The sequence below is a fragment of the Heteronotia binoei genome, chromosome 6, assembly GCF_032191835.1.
Source record: "Heteronotia binoei isolate CCM8104 ecotype False Entrance Well chromosome 6, APGP_CSIRO_Hbin_v1, whole genome shotgun sequence".
NCBI lineage: Eukaryota > Metazoa > Chordata > Lepidosauria > Squamata > Gekkonidae > Heteronotia > Heteronotia binoei.
The window spans coordinates 63,614,803-63,632,847 of record NC_083228.1 but is presented as its reverse complement, the minus strand read 5'-3'; positions in this window follow the sequence as shown (position 1 = coordinate 63,632,847).

Sequence of the window (18,045 nt, the reverse complement as noted above, 5' to 3'; positions counted from 1 at the left end):
ATGGCAAAAGGGAAACTCTCTCCTGCACAGTAGAGACAAAGGTGTCCCCCTTCCCCTCTTCATCCCTGGCAAAAACATAAAAGACCCAATCTTTGTTTCCAGTTTGGAACTATCCTGTTATCAAGTCTCCTGCATGGTCCCTCATCTCTTCTGGATCCTGAACCTCTGCACTGTCAGCCTTTTCTTACCAACACCAATGCCTCCGCCTCTGTTGCTTTCTTTTCCCTTTCCCTGTAGCTTGGGTGAGGTTAAGCTGTGTATGTGAGTCTTTGTAGAAAGGGACTTGCCTGTTAAGTTCCACAAAACCAAGATGAAGGAAGAAGAGAAAAGGAGGTTGAGGTCACTAAGCCTGGTGGAACAGTGCCCCATTCATCCTAGTGAGCCATTCTCCCCTAACAGCAGGCACATTTCCATGAATGATATCTTGTCCACTACTACTGATGTTCTCCCTGCAATGCAAGAGTGTGTTTGTGGGTCCCATTTTAGTACACATGGCATGATAGTGCTCTGCCTAGCCTATGTTCTGAAGAGATTGGGTGCCCTAGAAAATGCCTCAGAATCTTCTGAAGCATGCATGGATTTCTCAGCAGAAGGATTCCTGAAAGGAAGAATTTCAAAGCCACACTAGAGTCCACTAGCAGAGGCAAACTAGATTTCTAGTGCTTTTATTTTCCACATTGCACTGCTCATTAACCTTATTAACTTCCTGCATCTTCACGTTTGAATATCATCTGCTAACCAATACCTTTTGACCATCCCTGGCCCAAAGGACATCCAACTTGCCTCAACCAGGGCGAGGACCTGGTGGAATCAGCTCCTCGTGGAGATCCGGGCCCTACCAGATTTACTACTATTCTGTAGGGCCTGCAAGACAGAGCTATTCCGCCAGACTTTCAGTTGAGGCAAGCAGACATCCTTCCTCTACTACCTATACCATCCATTGTCCTCCCCTGCAATGATTCACCATCTGGACTATTATATCCGGACTGATACTTATGTTTTAACCTGCAAAATGTGCCTGCTCTGCCTATGTTATATTTTATTGAGCTGTGCTGTTTTAATTGTATATTATTATTTTATTGTTGGATTTTAACTGTTTTTACTATGTGTGTAATCCACCCTGAGCCCATTATGGGAAAGGGCAGAATATAAATCTACCAAATAAAAAATAAATAAAAATACTCCATCTAATAGCAAAGTGGCTTGTCCCTTGTGTGGAAGATAAAGGCAGAGAAAACAGGCCATTCATAGTGCCAATAAGAAAATCACAGAGGCTCAGAGTGGCTTACATTCTCCTTTATCTTCTTCCCCCACAACAGACACCCTGTGAGGTAGGTGGGGCTGAGAGAGCTCTTACAGAAGTTGCTCTTTAAAGGACAACTCTTGCAAGGGCTAGAGCTGACTCAAGGCCATTCCAGCAGTTGCAAGTGGAAGAATGGAGAATCAAACCTGGTTCTCCCAGATAAGAGTCCGCACACTTAACCAATACACCAAACTGGCTCTCTACACCAAATTTGCCAATAAGAAGACTGTAGAGTCTCAGAGCGGCTTACATTCTCCTTTATCTTCTTCCCCTACAACAGACACCCTATGAGGTAGGTGGGGCTGAGAGATCTCTCACAGAAGTTGCTCTTTAAAGGACAACTCTTGCAAGGGCTAGGGCTGACTCAAGGCCATTCCAGCAGTTGCAAGTGGAGGAGAGGGGAATCAAACCTGGTTCTCCCAGATAAGAGTCCACACACTTAACCAATACACCAAACTGGCTCTCTACACCAAATTTGCAGAAGACACTCCAAGTTTGCAGGAAAAAATACAACTTTATAAATCATCCAAAAAAGAGGAGGAAAAACCCTCAAAATGATAAAACAAGAACAAAAATGCACCAGAAGAGACGAAATGTTGATAATAGTTTCTGGTTAAAGGGGGGAGGGAAGGAACAGAGAAATATGCCTGGTCAACCCCTGACATCTTAGAAGATCCTACAGGATTCTGAGGAGTGGGAATGAATTCACAAATTGTTTATTCTCCACTCATGATTCCTCACAGGCTCCCAGCCTGTCATTATATTGAAATAGTCAAATGGTTTGTCTACATTATGATAACAAAGTCCACAAAAACAGGCCACTCACAGACAAGACAGGGGTCTATACCTACTCAACTGACTCTCCAATAAACTGGACTTTGTAAATTAACCAAAATTTAAAAACAAGCAAAAAGCATCTCGAAATTGTCTGATGAGGTCTGAATGTAATCCACAAGCAGGGAATGTTGTGGACAACTGAGACTCAATTAAAAGGGGAAAAGGGGGAAAAGAAAATAAATTTTCTTAAATTCTTGAGAATCGACTGAACTTTGGAAGACACATTTTGGAGCATGGGATGGGATTTTTTGAGAGGTTCCAGCTTTTTCAGTATAAAACTAGTTTATGCAGGGCATACTCCAAGGTGGGACTGCTGCCTGCCCACTTGCTGTCACTTGCAAGCCTTCCCATTAATCATGCTCTCAGATTATTGCATTGCCCAGCACCAGTGGGGAAGTGCATGTGGCACATGTAGCGGGGAATATGGGTGGTAGAAAGGCTTGTAAGTGAGTAAGCTGGTACAAAATGACATGTGGATGGATAGCGGAGAAGGGGCAAGCAGGCAGGTGGGCAGGAAGGGAGGTTAAAGTGAGGGTTTCAGTGCTGGGAAAGTAGAGGAGCTTGGCACTCTTGACCAGGGGCTCCAAAACTTGGAAATGACCCTGGGTTTATTCTGTGAAAGTTCTTGGCCTTCATTCTATAGTTTGAAGTGGCTGAATTTTAGATTAAGAAATCCTCATGCTGTTTTCTCTTTTTCCATTTAAAATATCCACAACTGACATGTAATTCAGTTGAAATGTCAACCCAGCAGCATGTAGATTTTTTGAAAGGAAAATTAAAAGTTACCCCTTTTGATTAACCTTTGTGTCACAGGCTTTAAAATTAATGATAATAATTACACTCACTTCTACATTAAGAAAGCAATAACTCATTTTTATGGCATGTGAGCTTTAGAGATCTGTCACTTGTTTCCATGAGTGTCATTTGGCTTGGTGTTGTTTCAAATCACTTCAGTATTTTATATGAAAACCTCCATACGCTAAGCAAGACAATATAGTCAACAGAGAAAAAAGCCAGCTTACTGTTTCAGCTATACTCGCACCAACTAGCTGTTCTATTACTTTGCCACTCAATACTTTATTCAGAAGAGTGATATTTGAACAAACTGTACTTTTGTTTACAAAGAGTAAATCCCTGATTTCCAAATATCTGTATTAACTTACACTTCCATTTCTGTAATGTACTGAAGTTGGAGATGTTCAGATGGCAACATGCTTTATTAGCGAGTACATCACAAGACAACATGGCGGGGCCGGGTCCCCTGTATACATTTCCCAGAACAAACTTCTTCCTGGCCAGGTCCAATCCTGGCCAGTTAAACTTCCCACTGCTAATTGTTATAGGCGGGCTGCGTTCGTCCCTACCAGGCACTGCCCACAGGTGTGTTGTGCTGTACTTTCTGAAACAAATGCCAGACACAACACTCTTCCCCCCCCCCAGTTCAAGATACATAGTCTTTCAAATGAGCGTGCGGCCGCTGCTCTCTGAGCGACCGCTGAGGTTCGATCTGAGGAGCTGGGGCTGTTGCCTGGGGTTCTGTAACCGCTGGTTCCTTGCTTTGGGCCGTGGTTGGCAGACCACTGTCTCGAGCCTGCGGAGTCCCGTGCTCTCCCCATTCCCCACTCCTCTCGGCCCTGCCGGTTCCTCCGGCAGGGTGCAACGGTGGAGTTGGTCTATGTGTCTGCGGAGGAGCTGCCCCCCTTCCAATGAGACCTCGTATGAGCAGGACCTGGTGAGCCACAGCACCCGAGCTGGTATCCACTTTGGCCCACTCGCAAAGTTCTTGTCATAGACCAGATTCCCCGGAAACCACCCCCTAGTGGCCTCCCTGGTCTTGGGGGAGCTGCGGAGGTCTGGGGCCCAGTCGGGGTGTAACCTATCAAGCCAGGTGGTTAACCGCCTGCCCATGAGTAACTCAGCAGGGCTTATGCCCATAGCCGGATTGGGGTTGATCCTGTTTCCAAACAGGAAGGCAGACAGTCGGTGGTCCCAATCCCCTTGGACTATGTGACCCAGGGCCTCCTTGGTTGTGTGAACCATGCACTCCACTTGGCTGTTAGTAGCCGGGTGAAAAGGAGTGGACTGTATGTGGCAGATCAGGTACCTATTCAGGAATTCCTACAACACCCGGGAGGTAAACGCTGTGCCGTTGTCCATCACTACGGTGTCCGGGATTCCATGGGTACAAAAAACCCTCCGTAAGGATCTGACTGTGGCTGCAGTGGAGGTGGAAGCAACTGGGATGACCTCCAGCCATTTTGTGTAAGCATCCACCAAGATAAAAAATATTTGCCCCTGGTATGGCCTCGCAAAGTCTAAGTGTAGCCAGGACCACAGCACCCGATTGGATTCCCAGCAGTGAGCGGGGGCTTCAGGGGGATTTGGCCGTGACTCTTGGCAAGGTGGGCACCTCCTAACCCACCCCTGTATCTCTTCATTCCCGGCCACCAAATATAGCTTTTATACACACTATCCCCGAGTGCGTCTCATGCAAGGCTTTGAGCACTTGCTTCCAAAGGGTGGGAGGGACCACCACCCTGCTGCCCCAAAGAATACACCCTTTGTGTAAGGAGAGTTCTTCCTGGCTGGAAACAAACGGTCTGAATTCCGCGTCCAATTTGCCTGTGGGCCAACCCCTCCCCACCCAGTCTGAAACGCATGCAAGGATGCGGTCTCTGCCTGTGGACCTGGCTACCTCCGCTGCGTGGAGGGGCTGCTACGGTAGAGACTCCAGGAGCATCACATGGTGGGCTGGGGCCAGATCTGGGTCCATCTCTGGTAGCAGAAGGTGTCTGAGGGTGTCTGCATGGTCGATTGCCTTACCAGGGTGGTAGACAAGCTTGTAGGTTTATGAGTTGAGGAACTCATTCCACCGCAGGACCCGCTGCTACAGGATCTGCAGTGTCTGGTGGTCTGGGGTGAGTAGGCCAAGTAGGTTTGTGGTCTGTGGCAGTCATGAAGCACCTAAAGAGAAACACTGAGACAATATATCCTAAAGAGAAACACTGAGACAAAGTCTTCCAATGGCGCAGCAAAGCACAATTTGAATTGATTTATTATATTCTATATTGAATTTATTAAGTTTGTTTAGTTCCTGCATCATTTGGAGGCTGGTATATCACAGAACCATGGTTCTCCTGCACTCCACCTGGGGATTGGCAACCCTAGTTGTATTACCACAAGATCTCCAGGGCCCACCAGGGGTTTAGCAATCCTAGGTTGCACCCAATGTTCTCTCTAAGCTGCAGAGTCTTGTGAGCAAAAGGACTCTTTTTCCTGATGTAGCCAATCATCCTGGAGCTTAGTAGGCCCTGTACTAAAAGCCCTCTAAGCTCTGGGAGTATTGGCTACATCAGGGGGGTATGGCCTAATATCCAGCGGAGTTAAAGTTGTGAGCTACTGCCATTAAAGTTGTAAGCTACTAAATAAATTAGTGTGCTCTGAGGTCATCCTTCTTGAGTTAAGACAAAAACGTGTGAGCTGAAGGCTAAAAATCTGTGAGCTAGGTCACACTAACTCAGCTTAGAGGGAACACTGGTTGCACCCATTTCAAATGTTTAGCTTAAGAATGCCTCCTCCCTTAGTGGCTTGTTACTAAAGCAACAGAGGTGTGAGATATATTTTGATGTCATCACTAGCTAACTCATAAGCCAATGACTGCTCTGGGTCATGTGGATGTTGCAGAGGGAACAAGAAGTATGAGATGGGCTCATATTTGTGTCTTCCCTGAACACGAAAGAAAAGCATTTCCCCACCCATTGGTTTTCATCATTTCTGACCCTTCTCCTTTTTATATCTGATATCAACCCCACTTAGGATTGGTATTGACTAGGGATGTGCAAAAAAAAAAGTCGGTATTACACGGATTCGGAAGTATACAGGGGAAGAAAATTCGGAATCCCTGTATACTGTCAAATACCGCATTCGGAATAGCCGCATATACGTTAGATGCGCGGCTATTTCCGAATATACGGCCCTATTATACCCTATGGGCCATTGAAATCAATGGCAAATAGGGTATATTTGAAGCCACCTGGAGGGGAGGGGGTTTGAGAGAGAGCCCCCAAATTTGCAGGGGATCTGCAGGGGACTCTCCCCTCCAAACCCCCCAAGTTCCAAAAAGATTGGGCCAGGGGATCCCATTCCAGGGGCACCCAAAGAGGGTGCCCCTATTCCATCATTATACCCTATGGGCCATTGAAATCAATGGCAACATAGGGCATAATTAGAGGCTACTTGGGGGCAGGGGGTTTGAGGGAGAGCCCCCAAAACTGCAGGGAACCCGCAGGGGACTCTCCCCAACAAAACCCCCAAGTCCCAAAAAGATTGGGCCAGGGGCTCCCTGTCTTTGGGCTCCCCAAATGGCCCATTGCCAACAATGATGGGGAAAGCCCAATTATCCACTTCCTCACTGTAATTGTCGTGGGAAAAGTGGCTCTGGGGAGCAGGGAGTTTTGAGGAGAGCCCCCAAACTGCTGCAAACCCAGATGCCAGCTCTCCAGCCCTGCCCCAAACAACACGGGGAGAGCTGGCCAACCACAACAAGCCTGCTGGTTCTGGGTCTCTCACCCAGGTGCCAGCTTCCCTGCCACAGAACACACAATCTATAGATGCCAGCTCTCCAGCCCTGCCCCAAACAACACAGGGAGACCTGGCCAACCACAACAAGCCTGCTGGTTCTGGGTCTCTCACCCAGGTGCCAGCTTCCCTGCCACAGAACACACAATCTACTCTATAAAAACAAGAAAGTGACCCAGCACACAGCCCACACACACCCTCGCCAACCCCCACACCAACCAGAGGTAATTAAAAAAAACCAAAACAAAACCAGCAGAATCACAAAAGGCCAAGTGAAAAAAGTGGCCTTTTCACCAACAAGAAAGCTCAGGCCAAATAAATCAACAACACCCACCCCCCTAAAACCTGAACCAGGAAAAGGGGGACAAAAGTGGCCTTTTAAACAATGGAAATTAGGCCAAACAGCCCCCCCCCAAGAACCAGAAGAGAAGAGTAACAGCAGCAGCACAACACAGCAGCAACAAATCAAACACTAAATACTTTTAAAACAGTAAAAAACTCAACTTTTAACAATACAGAAACTTTGCCAACCCCCCCCCCCAAAAAAAACCTCTTCACCCTAACCCCAAGAAATCCAAGCCACCCAAATCAGGAGAAGTAAAAGGACACTGCACTTTTAAAAGTCCTCTCACTAAATTAAGATATGGGCAAATTAGCAACCCCTCACCCCAGGCCCCCACCCCCAGCAGAACCTAACCCCAAATAGGCTACCCACCCAGTACTCACCCACCCAAATCTGGACAAGTAAAGGGACTCTAGTCCTTTTACCAACAAAAACTAAAACAAGAAGAACCCCAAAACTGTCTTACCTTGTCTTCTCTACTCCAGGGAAGTCTGGTAAGGCTGAGTAAGAGAGCAGCAGGCAGCAGCTGAAGCCAAGGGCCAGCCAGCAGCAGCACAATCTCTCTCACACCAACCAACATACACCAACACAGCAGCAATGGAGGAGTCCAGTCAGAAAGACTCCTTAAAAAGGTTCTCTGGCCCTACAGAGAGCAATTTCAAAAAATAGCACTGATCTCTGATTGGCCAGACAACAGTGCTTACTTGGATACCTAAGTAAGCAAAAGATCAAAATAACAACTATGTAGCTGATGGCTGGGCCATCAGCTACACAACAGCCCTGCAAAGCATGCATTTGCAATGCATTTTGCAAATGCATGCTTTGGATTGGCTGCTGGGGCTCCTCTTCCCCCTCCTCCCTCCCTGATCCCAGGGAGGCTATGGGAGAGGCGGGAAGAGGCTACTAAAGGCGGGAAAGTAGGCAAGCAGCTCCCCTGAGGCTGCAGAAGCTACTTTCCCGCCTTTTGCATTGACAGCCGTATACTGCCGAATAGCTATTTCAGAGCTATCAGAAAGTGCAGGGGGGAATGGCCACTGGGCATCCCATTATACCCTTAGGAGACCAATCCCCATAAGATGTAATAGAGTATCGATTCATGGGTATCGGGGGCTGAGGGTGGGGGTCTGTTTTTTATGGTAGAGGCACCAGATTTTCAGTGTAGCTGCTGGTAGCTCTCCTCAAAACAAAACAAACCTAAATTTCAAAAAAATTGGACCATGGTGTCCAATTTCATAAGCCCCAAAAGAAGGTGCCCCTATTCTCCATTATTTCTATTGGAGGGAAGGCATTTTAAAGGAATGTGGTCCCTTTAAATGCAATGGCCAGAACTTGCTTTGGAGTTCAATCACAGTTCTTCCCTCCTCTCAGAGCCTAATAAGTTCCCCACTGGCTTACGTTCCTCGCCTAGCAACCTTACCACTAGCCTATAAATGCGAGAATAGCTGATAAGCATGAAAACATTGATGGTTGGGGCCACACCTACAGCTACACTTAAAGAGCACTGATTCCATACTATGACCGATTTCCCATTTGTCTTACACTGCTCTCACATTCCTCTTCTCAGCGGGGCTTCCTTCCGATTTCACATTATCTGCCCCAGGACTGCAACTAGCATTGACTTTTTCGCGCAGCAAACAGAAACCTCTAAAAACCAGTTTCTGTTTGCTGTGCCAAAAAGCTGACACTAGCTGCAGCCCCAGGGCAGATAGTGTGAAATCAGGAAGAAGCCCCGCTGAGAAGAGGGACATGAGAGGGGCGTAAGGCGAGTGGGAAATCGGTTGTCTTTTGAATTCTCCAATCCAACCTGTCACTAGTTTACCAGCAATATGGAACTGGTCTACACCAGTAGAAGAAGGGTGTGGATAGGAGGAAAAGGTGCCAGTGAATGCAATATTTAATTAAATTAAAGGTGCCAGTGAATCCCCTAATTCTGACACCTTGCAGAAACTTCCAGTGCAGTATAGGAAGGCTAGGCGGGCAAGGGACAGACCTTCCATAAGCCCCAAAAATAAAGTGCAGCCAAGCTTGACCTCACACCCATCACTTTAATCAGGCTCCTTAGGGGTGCCAACTCCAGGTTGAAATTTCTGGAGATTTGCAGGTGGAGTCTGGGAAGGGTGAGTCTGGGGTACAGAGAGAGTTCAGCAGGACATAATGGAATTTACCTCCAAAGCAGTAGAGGTTGGCAACCCTATTCCTCAAATAATCCCAGTTCTTTATTTTAATTATTGTACTAACTTTTTATTTTAAAGCTTAAGAGTACATCTGTTATTAGATAAGTAACATAATTGTAAAAATAATTAGGTGCTACCTGATATCCTGGCATGTACATGAATCTCAGATACTGAGTTGGTAAATTAGAACAGAGAAGCCTAGAAAAAAAAATTATGTGACAGCAGACAACCAAAAACAAAACATTTTTAGAACTGGATATTAAATCCCAGCTTTGCTAGTGATCCAAAACTGTAGGAGACTTCCTGCAGAAAAGATTGAAGATAAACTTTATCTTGGGGATAAGAAGACTCTAACAATCATTGCTATAATAAAACACAAATTTATTACTTTCCTCAAATCAGAAAATGTTATAAATGCTTTGGACATATGTACTAGTTTGATGCTTCGCCTAGTCTCCCACTCCTCATGCTGAAATGTTCCAGAGCCATTTTAACAGATTTTGATTACCAAATATGGTGTCAAGGCTCAGCAATGTACTCTGGGAACTTTGGTTGCTGTTTTTTACATTACAGGACATCAAGGAAGCTAGGCCAAAGACTTCAACAGGAAAGGAAAAGCATGAGAGAAACACTGTGGACAACTGTAACTTTTTTCCTGAGTGTTTATTTAATTTAATTAAATATTTATATCCTGCATTTCCTCTTGGCTCAAGGCAGCATTTCCCTTCCTATTTCATGTACAAGGCTTGAGTGTGATTAGAGGCAGAAGCTGCTGAATCCAGCACTGGCATAGTTTATATTGTTTTCCCCTAATTATTATAAGCTTCTTTGACAAGAAAAGTGGGGTACAAATATTTAAATAAAGAAACCTTATACGGAACAGATGAGATGCTGAGAGGCTGGATCACCACAGCATCACTTTAGGCTCAGTTACAGCTGGGTGCAACCCCAATTCAGATTCAAAGAAAGAGGAAGTTTAAGCCTGGTTTTTCAAATCAAAATCAGTCTCTTTTATGTTCTCTTAAAGTCAGGCAAAATACAGGTTTCTATCTTTTCCCCCTGTAACTGGTTAATAACATCACATGGGAAGATTTTAATTACAATACCAGGTGGGGTGAACAGTATGAAAAAAAAGCTATCCTATGAGGATTGGGGCTGTGCTCAGCTGTGATTTACCTTTAAACGGCTAACTAAAATCTATGGCATCTCTCTCATTTAGTTTGTCCCAATTTAGAATAAGGTATGTGAGTTTTGTTGTTGATTACACCACTCTTAAGTTTTGACTTGCTCACTGCAAATAGATTTTGTAAATAAATGTGTGTGTGTGAAGTGGCATCAAGTTGCCTCCAATGTATGGCAACCCTATGAATTAATTACCTTCAAAACATCCTATCAGTAACTGCCTTGCTGAGTCAATCCATCTCATATTGCAGGGGTGGCCAACGGTAGCTCTCCAGATGTTTTTTGCCTACAACTCCCATCAGCCCTAGTCAGCATAGCCAATGGCTGGGGCTGATGGGGTTGTAGGCAAAAAACATCTGGAGAGCTACCATTGGCCACCCCTGTCATATTGGGTCTTCCTCTTTTCCAGCTGCCTTCAACTATTCCTAGCATTACTGTCTTTTTCAGTGACTCCTGTGTTCTCATGTTATCAAAGTCAAAGGTTAATGCCTAACAGTGTGTGAACCTTTGAGTGACTGGCTGTTTGAACAGAATTCTGTTGAGACTGTCAGTTAAGGAATGGCATTCAGGAGCTGACAGTTTAAGAAGAGTCTGTTAAGCACTGACTGTGAACTGGGAAGGAGGCTAAGAGAGTGAGTGGATCAAGGAGAATCTTCATTCAAGCCAAAAAAAGGAAAATAGTTTCTGGTAAAGTGAAGTGATCCCTATCTATTTAAGGAAGGAAATCGCTTCTAGAAAAGAACAGTGAATTCCGGTTTGTGTATAAAGAAGGATTTAGGGAACCTGGTTGTATGTTCCTGCTTCTAAACTTTACATGTCTGTGAAACTCAGAAATCTATACGAGTGCTTAAGCAGAGTTTTAAAAGTTCTGGAAATATAGAACGTACAAACATAACGCTCAAGAAGGCTCTGTGCAAAATAGTTAAGTCCTCTGGCAGGGACTGGGGTGAAAAACTCCCCATCATTCTCATGGCCCTTCGCGGTACAAAAGCTGTTCATGGCTTCTTACCACATCAAGTGATGACTGGCAGAAAAATGCTTTTCCCAGAGGCTTTTTGGTTAGATACAAGCCTCCCATCAGACTTGGAACCAGTTATAATAAGTGATGCATGGGTAAGGTCTCTGGTCACTGAAATTTCTGCCATTCATAAAAAGGTTGCCCTGCAGTTAGGCATAGCCTATCAAGCAATGGATAAAAGACTGGGATGGGCAAGAAACCCCAGACAATGGGAAGAGGGTCAACTCGTAATGTACAGAAAGTTTTCTGAAAAAGAGCATGCCCTCACTGCCAAATGGAAGGGACCAGTCCCAGTCACAAAGAGGATCAGCCCTGCTGTGTACCAAGTCGCCATCCCCAAGTCAGGAGGTACCTGGCTCAAGTTCTTCCACTGCTCTCAGTTGAAAGAGTGGAAAGGGAAGCCCTCTGACCCTGTGGCCAACCCTGCTCTAGCTGCTCCCCAGCAAAACTTTGAAAAGCAACCCCCAGACAAACCTGAAAAAGCCTCCTCTATAAAGATCAGGCAGATCTCACTGAATTATGCTCCTACACCTGCTCTGATTGATCTGACTGAGACTATTGTGGCCCTCTGAGGTTACAAGCATTGATACCCCTTTCTTTTTCCTGTGGAGCCTTATCCTGTTAGAGGGAACGCTCTCACAGATCCCTGTTCCTTTCTGGAGCTGCCAGATTAAAAAGAGCTCCAGGAATCAAAATGCTATGTTCGATGTATGGACTCCATCTAAACAACAAAACCCAGATGCCTATAGTGATTTGTATCTCTTTTACTCCCAAAATCAGAAACTAGACTGCCCCCAAGAATCTGTTGCCAAATGCATTCACAAGCTTTCTGGGGAGGAGGAAAACTTCTGTTATGTCCCAGCAAGCAAGGTTTCCTCTGCCCTCCCAGTGGAATGCAAGCCACTGGCCCGACAGCCAAGCAAGCCAGGAGGCCTCCCCACAGGAGAAACCCACCGATTTTGTGAATTAGCCTTAGTCTCAGCAGCTGTTTGGAATATAGGAGACCCACTTAGAATTGTCATAGTTGTGGGAACTCATGCACGATGCCAAGAAGGAGATCAATTGGCCATCACCCTCACCAATCCCTCTGGTCCTAATCAAAGTTTACATTTGGTACAGTGGGAAGCTACTTCTTGGGCCCTGACTGGCAAAGACCTTTCCAGTTTCAACCAGTCCCCATGTTATAGATTAGCTGAGCAAATCAATTTTAAGGCACTTGGTTTGGTAGCTATCAATGTCACCCACCAAGAAGGAAATTATACCTTATCAATTGGCTTGAAGGATCCTGTCACTCTAACATTTAACCCTTTGATCACAAATGTAGACGCCCTTAAAGGATTGGATTGCCCCTGTGGGTGCCAGTGTGTCTTTGATAGATGCTGCAAACATAGAAGCACTTGCAAATAAATTGGCATATGTTTCAAGTGATGCCTCTAAACTTGGAGCCCCAGTAACTCAGTCTCTCTCAACTGTTTCAGATGTACAGCATTCTATAAGTTCCCTACTGGTTTCTTGGGAAAGCACAATAGAAAAGGTTTTGCTAGATTTATCAGGGAGACACAGTCCCTTCAGCAAAATGTCTCCCTAGCAATTGCTTGTTCTCAAGCGCATACAATGAATGTGGTCACTTCAATGGGAATCATACGTCAGGCTTTGAGTGGGAATGTCCCAATAGAAGTGAAACAGCTAATGAAACCAAAATTAACCCCACAAGAAATTAGATTAGAGCCCTGGTGGAGACTGGCTAACTCTTCATATGATTCAAAAGGTAACCAATTGCGTCTATTTATCATTACTGTTGCAGCACAAGAATCCTTCCCCATTTTTCCTGTAGTTCCATTAGGGTTACAGACCAGCTCTGGAGAAGTGCTGTATTCCAGAGATAACAATCGCTGGGCTAGAGCACTTCCTTCTGGATGGCAGACTGTAAATATTCAGGGTTGTAGACATCAGGAACATCTTGGTTTCATTTGTGATAGTGACACTTTGGAACAACATCATCCCTGTTTAGCAGCCCAGTAAAACATCCCCCATCAGTGTACATATGATGTTACATCAGAACAACAATAATCTCTTATTTATATTGGGAAATCTTGTCTATGTCTTCGCACAATGTGCTTAGCTATTATTATTAATAAAAATAATTCAACCTATGCTCCCTATGGTTAACAGGTGCTTCTGCAACGTGTCTAAAACTTTTATGTGAGTTTAATTTCACTGTCCCAATCTGGACATGTCAAGAAATTGACTTAACCTCTTCCCTATACCAATCAGTGTCTCCCATTTTCCTAGGAATTGAGCTGGAACTAATTTATAGTCTCCTCACACACCCTGAATTACAGCAAACTCTCCAAAAAATAAAAGATTGTGGAGACACAGCTTCCCTTACAGTTATGCACAATGGAGACAGAATTGCCAGCCTTGCTGCAGAAATAAAAACTGCTGAAACCCACTCTTTTTGGGACTCCCTTTTTGGATTCTCCCCTAGTGCAACAGGATTTTTAAATATTATAATGCATCCCATAGTAATAATCTTAGCCATACAAGCTGGCATGGTAGTCTTTTTAATTTATCTGGTATGTTGGTTAAGGCGTTAATTTAATAGATTGGAAGCCTTGGCAAACTCAATCAAATATAGTCACTCAGAAGAACTATGAATGCATTACAATTTCCACAAAAATATATATATGCATATGTGTAGGCTGTATATATATCTACACCTAGCTATCTATATGTATAAGAACAAACAGAAATACTTTTTTAAAAAAAAAATGCCAACAGGTGAGACCTGGAGACATGCAGATGAAGTCTGGATTTTGTGTTTAATAGAAAGTATTCAAAACTCAAAAGAGGGAACCAAAAACAATTTGTCAAAAGAAAAAACCAAACTTCTAGGAAAAAACCTCTCAGCCTCCAGCCACTTACAGGCTGAGCATTCCCTTTAGCAGAGGATTGGCTATAAGTGGAACTTTAGGATGCCAGCTCCAGCCTGGAGGTTTCAGATATTTGGAGACTGCATTTGAAACCCATAACACATGGTGTCTTATCTTTCTTAGGCCCTTTTCCCCAAAGAGGCATGGTACTTAAGCTCCAGGCATAAGATATAATTTTGGGAGTAATCTCCAGGTTCCAACTGGAGGCTGGCAACCTTACAAGGGTAGCCATGGTTTTTCCCTTTTCAGAAATCCCACATGTTCCCCCCCTTCTCTACCACCTCTCCCTTGAATGCTTAGTAGGAACTAAAAGCAATAGCCACACCTACCCATTTTTTCCTCATCAATAACAACTCTGCTTTGAACTTGCACGCCAGCCCTGCAAGGTGGGCCAGGTACAAACAACAGGCTTGTGCAATGAGGACTGAAAAACAGCCCAAGATGCCTTAATGCCAATAAAGAAGTGGCAGACAGACAGATAGCATTACTTTGAAAACCCTAGCCAGACCTTTTTTTTTTTACAAAAGTTGTTACTTCCCCCACAGAAGAACTTTTTAAATTAAAACAAAAATAAACTTTATTTCATAAAAATGGATCATGACAAATGACTAAAGATTGTTCAGCAGGGAGATACCTTAGACAAAAGAAAGACGGAAGAACAACAAGGAGGTTTTTTTTCCTCACACCCTTTACCTAAAAAAAAAAACTAGGGGGGGAAATCCAGTGATTTTTGAACCCAATTATTTTTTTTAAATGGACCCAATGCCTTCCCTTTTAAATTAGGATCATAAAGAACAGGGCTTTGTTTTTTCTCTCTCTGCAAACAGCCAAAAGCAATGCAAATTCCCCCTTGCTGGAAATTGGGAACTGCAAGCATAGACCATTGCCTAGGAATTTTTTTTTAAGCCTCTCATATGATGCTACAGATTCAAAGCCAGCCTTGAGAAGCTACATACAGGCAATGGCCGCTGGAGGCACAGCAAAACAGAATCCCTCTTTCCCCTCCATCCTAGGCAAAAGCATGACGTTATAATACTCACAAAGAGCCGCGTGTTTTGAAATTCCTGTCTGCTTGTGTCTTCCACATGCAGCTCCATACAGAAAAAAAAATAAATCCTTTGTTCAAAAGGAAAAAGCCCACATGTTTGGCCAGCCAGGCTTTCAAAAGGAAATAAAGAAAAACAGAGACTGCCTTTTCTCTCTGGATCACAAAAAAGGCAGACTCAAAAATACATCTTGCTCCACACTGAGCACAAACTTAACTTTCAAAGAAAAGTTTGGATTGTGCAAGCCAGGAAACCCCTTTGGAAAAAAAAATCACATAGAAAGACAAAGCCATCTCCTTTTCCAAAATAAGGAAGGAGAGGGGGGGGAAACGGTTGTACAAATTAAACAATAACAACCCCCACACACCCCCCAAAAAGAAAAAAAGACAGCCCTGCAAGCCACATTTTTGTGTGGGGCAGGACTGACTCAATTTGAAAAGGAAAAACAGAATAGAATACCAGAGACATGTGCTTGGAGCCAGTTTCCTCTCTCTCTCTGCCTTTGGAGAAGAAACAGGAAATGGGTGGAGTTTCACTAGAACAATGAATTGCATACATGACCCTTTGCATGGAGCTAAGGAATGTGGCCCTTTGTGTTACAAACTGCCCTGAGGAGCAGAGGACGGCCTCATTTTAACCCTAGCTTTTCTTTTCATGCTAAATAATAATAATAATAATAATAAAAATCTTGATCAGCCATGTGATATAGAATTTTTTTCTCTTGATTTAATCTCAAGTGTGTTCTAATATTTTCCAGAATTAAGATATGGTCTCACATACACACATGCCAGCGGTAAAAATAGCTATGAGGACTTCAAATTGCCCATACAAGTGTGCATCTGAAAACCTGTCCCTCCTGGAAACAGCAGCAGCAAACGATGGTTCCAGACATACATCCTCCCTGATGCAAGAATACAAGTGTGTGTGTGGGGGGGGGGGGTTGATAACAGATTTCACTATGTGCCTGTTAATTTTGTATGGACTTGGACAATGATTTATCTACCTGGGAAACTGTGCCAATGTAAATATACCTCTTGCTGAATCCCATTCTGCTTTACCTGTTATATTAAGAGCTAATTTAATAAATCCAATGTTCTTTTTCTTCCTCCCCTCAAGAAAATTATATACTATGTTTGTCTTCAAGTTTGATACGAATATTTTAGCCATGAGTTAATAACTGCTTGAGTATTTGGTAGCTTAGAAACATTGAGCATATATTTTGAACATGTTTTCTTTGTGTGTAGCAATGCAACTTTTGATATCCTGTTAATTAGCTATATAAGTTTAGTTACTGTTTTGTACTTCATTTATATTAGATATTATAAGTGACGTTATATATGCATATGTATACCTAGTATAGAAGAAGGATTGGTTTTGTTATCAGAAAAATGTATACTCTCACATTTATAAGGCAAAAACTGTTTTCCCCCTAAGTACCTATCCAAAGATGGTTGGACAATTTATAACTCCATGTTCTTTGTACATGCAACCTCAGGCTCAGTGTTCATTATCAAGACATATATCCACACCCCATGAATTCAGCTTACCACACAAATGGTTCCATTTAATTTTTGAACCGACCTGCAATTTTTTTAATTGGCTGCAAAATTTTAAAGCTTCCCTAACATTTTTTTCTCAATTTGATGGCCTAACATTTCTCTTTCTCTTTCTATATCTGTGTGAATGGTTGTACCTTGGTGTGAAAAAGAAGTCTCACTGAGAGTTCGCCTCCATTTTTCAAGGGGAGGACTGATATCCAGAAAGACACCCCTGTGCTGATTCCCAAGCCATGCACCCCTGGAATGTGATATTGCAATATAATCCTAGAATATTAATATGACACAGCAATGCCCATTTGAATTGGAATGATCTTTCTTGAGCATAAAGGAGAAAAATCCAGTTCCTTCTAGGCCCCAGGCAGGCTGGAATGATGTCAAGTCTGGTTCACAGGCTGGACAGACAAAGTGGCCAATGCTGAATGGCTAAGAAGCATCCATCTTTCTGCTCCTGGAAATGAAGAATTCCAGGCCCAGAGAGGGATACATGGTGGACAGAGCTGTAAAAGTTCCTTCACTTCTTTTGGCAACCTTTTAAGTCCTGTTATCAAAACATAAAAAATAAGGGTTATCAGGATTCCTGCAACACAAATAAATGGCTTGTATATATATGTTCTGTTATTCTTCAGGGCAAGATAGCAGAAACACAAAGGTTAAAGGTTAAGTGCTCATCTTGTTGTGAATGTGTGGTATACCTGTAAACTGGTCTCACATTTCTTCCAGGGAACAAAGTTTCTATTTTTCTTTAATTACTGCCAAGGCTGTCAAAGTCAACCAATCTCCTGAACACTTGATGGATTCCTATCCATGTTTGACATTAAGGGAGAAATCTATCACTTTTGGAGAGCTTCAAAGGAATCAGTTCGGAAAAACAGGGCCATAAAAAGTCATTTGGCCAGTGTAATTAAAATTCCTCTATTGGTGGTATGGATTTATGACACAATGATCTCTGATTGGATATTCCACATATGACACTCTGATTTTCCATTGGTGTGACACTCTGCTTCCTCATTGGGTAGTTGAATTGCTTGAAGTGACGTAATTTACCCTAGAAAACAGGCAATCCCACCTGTCA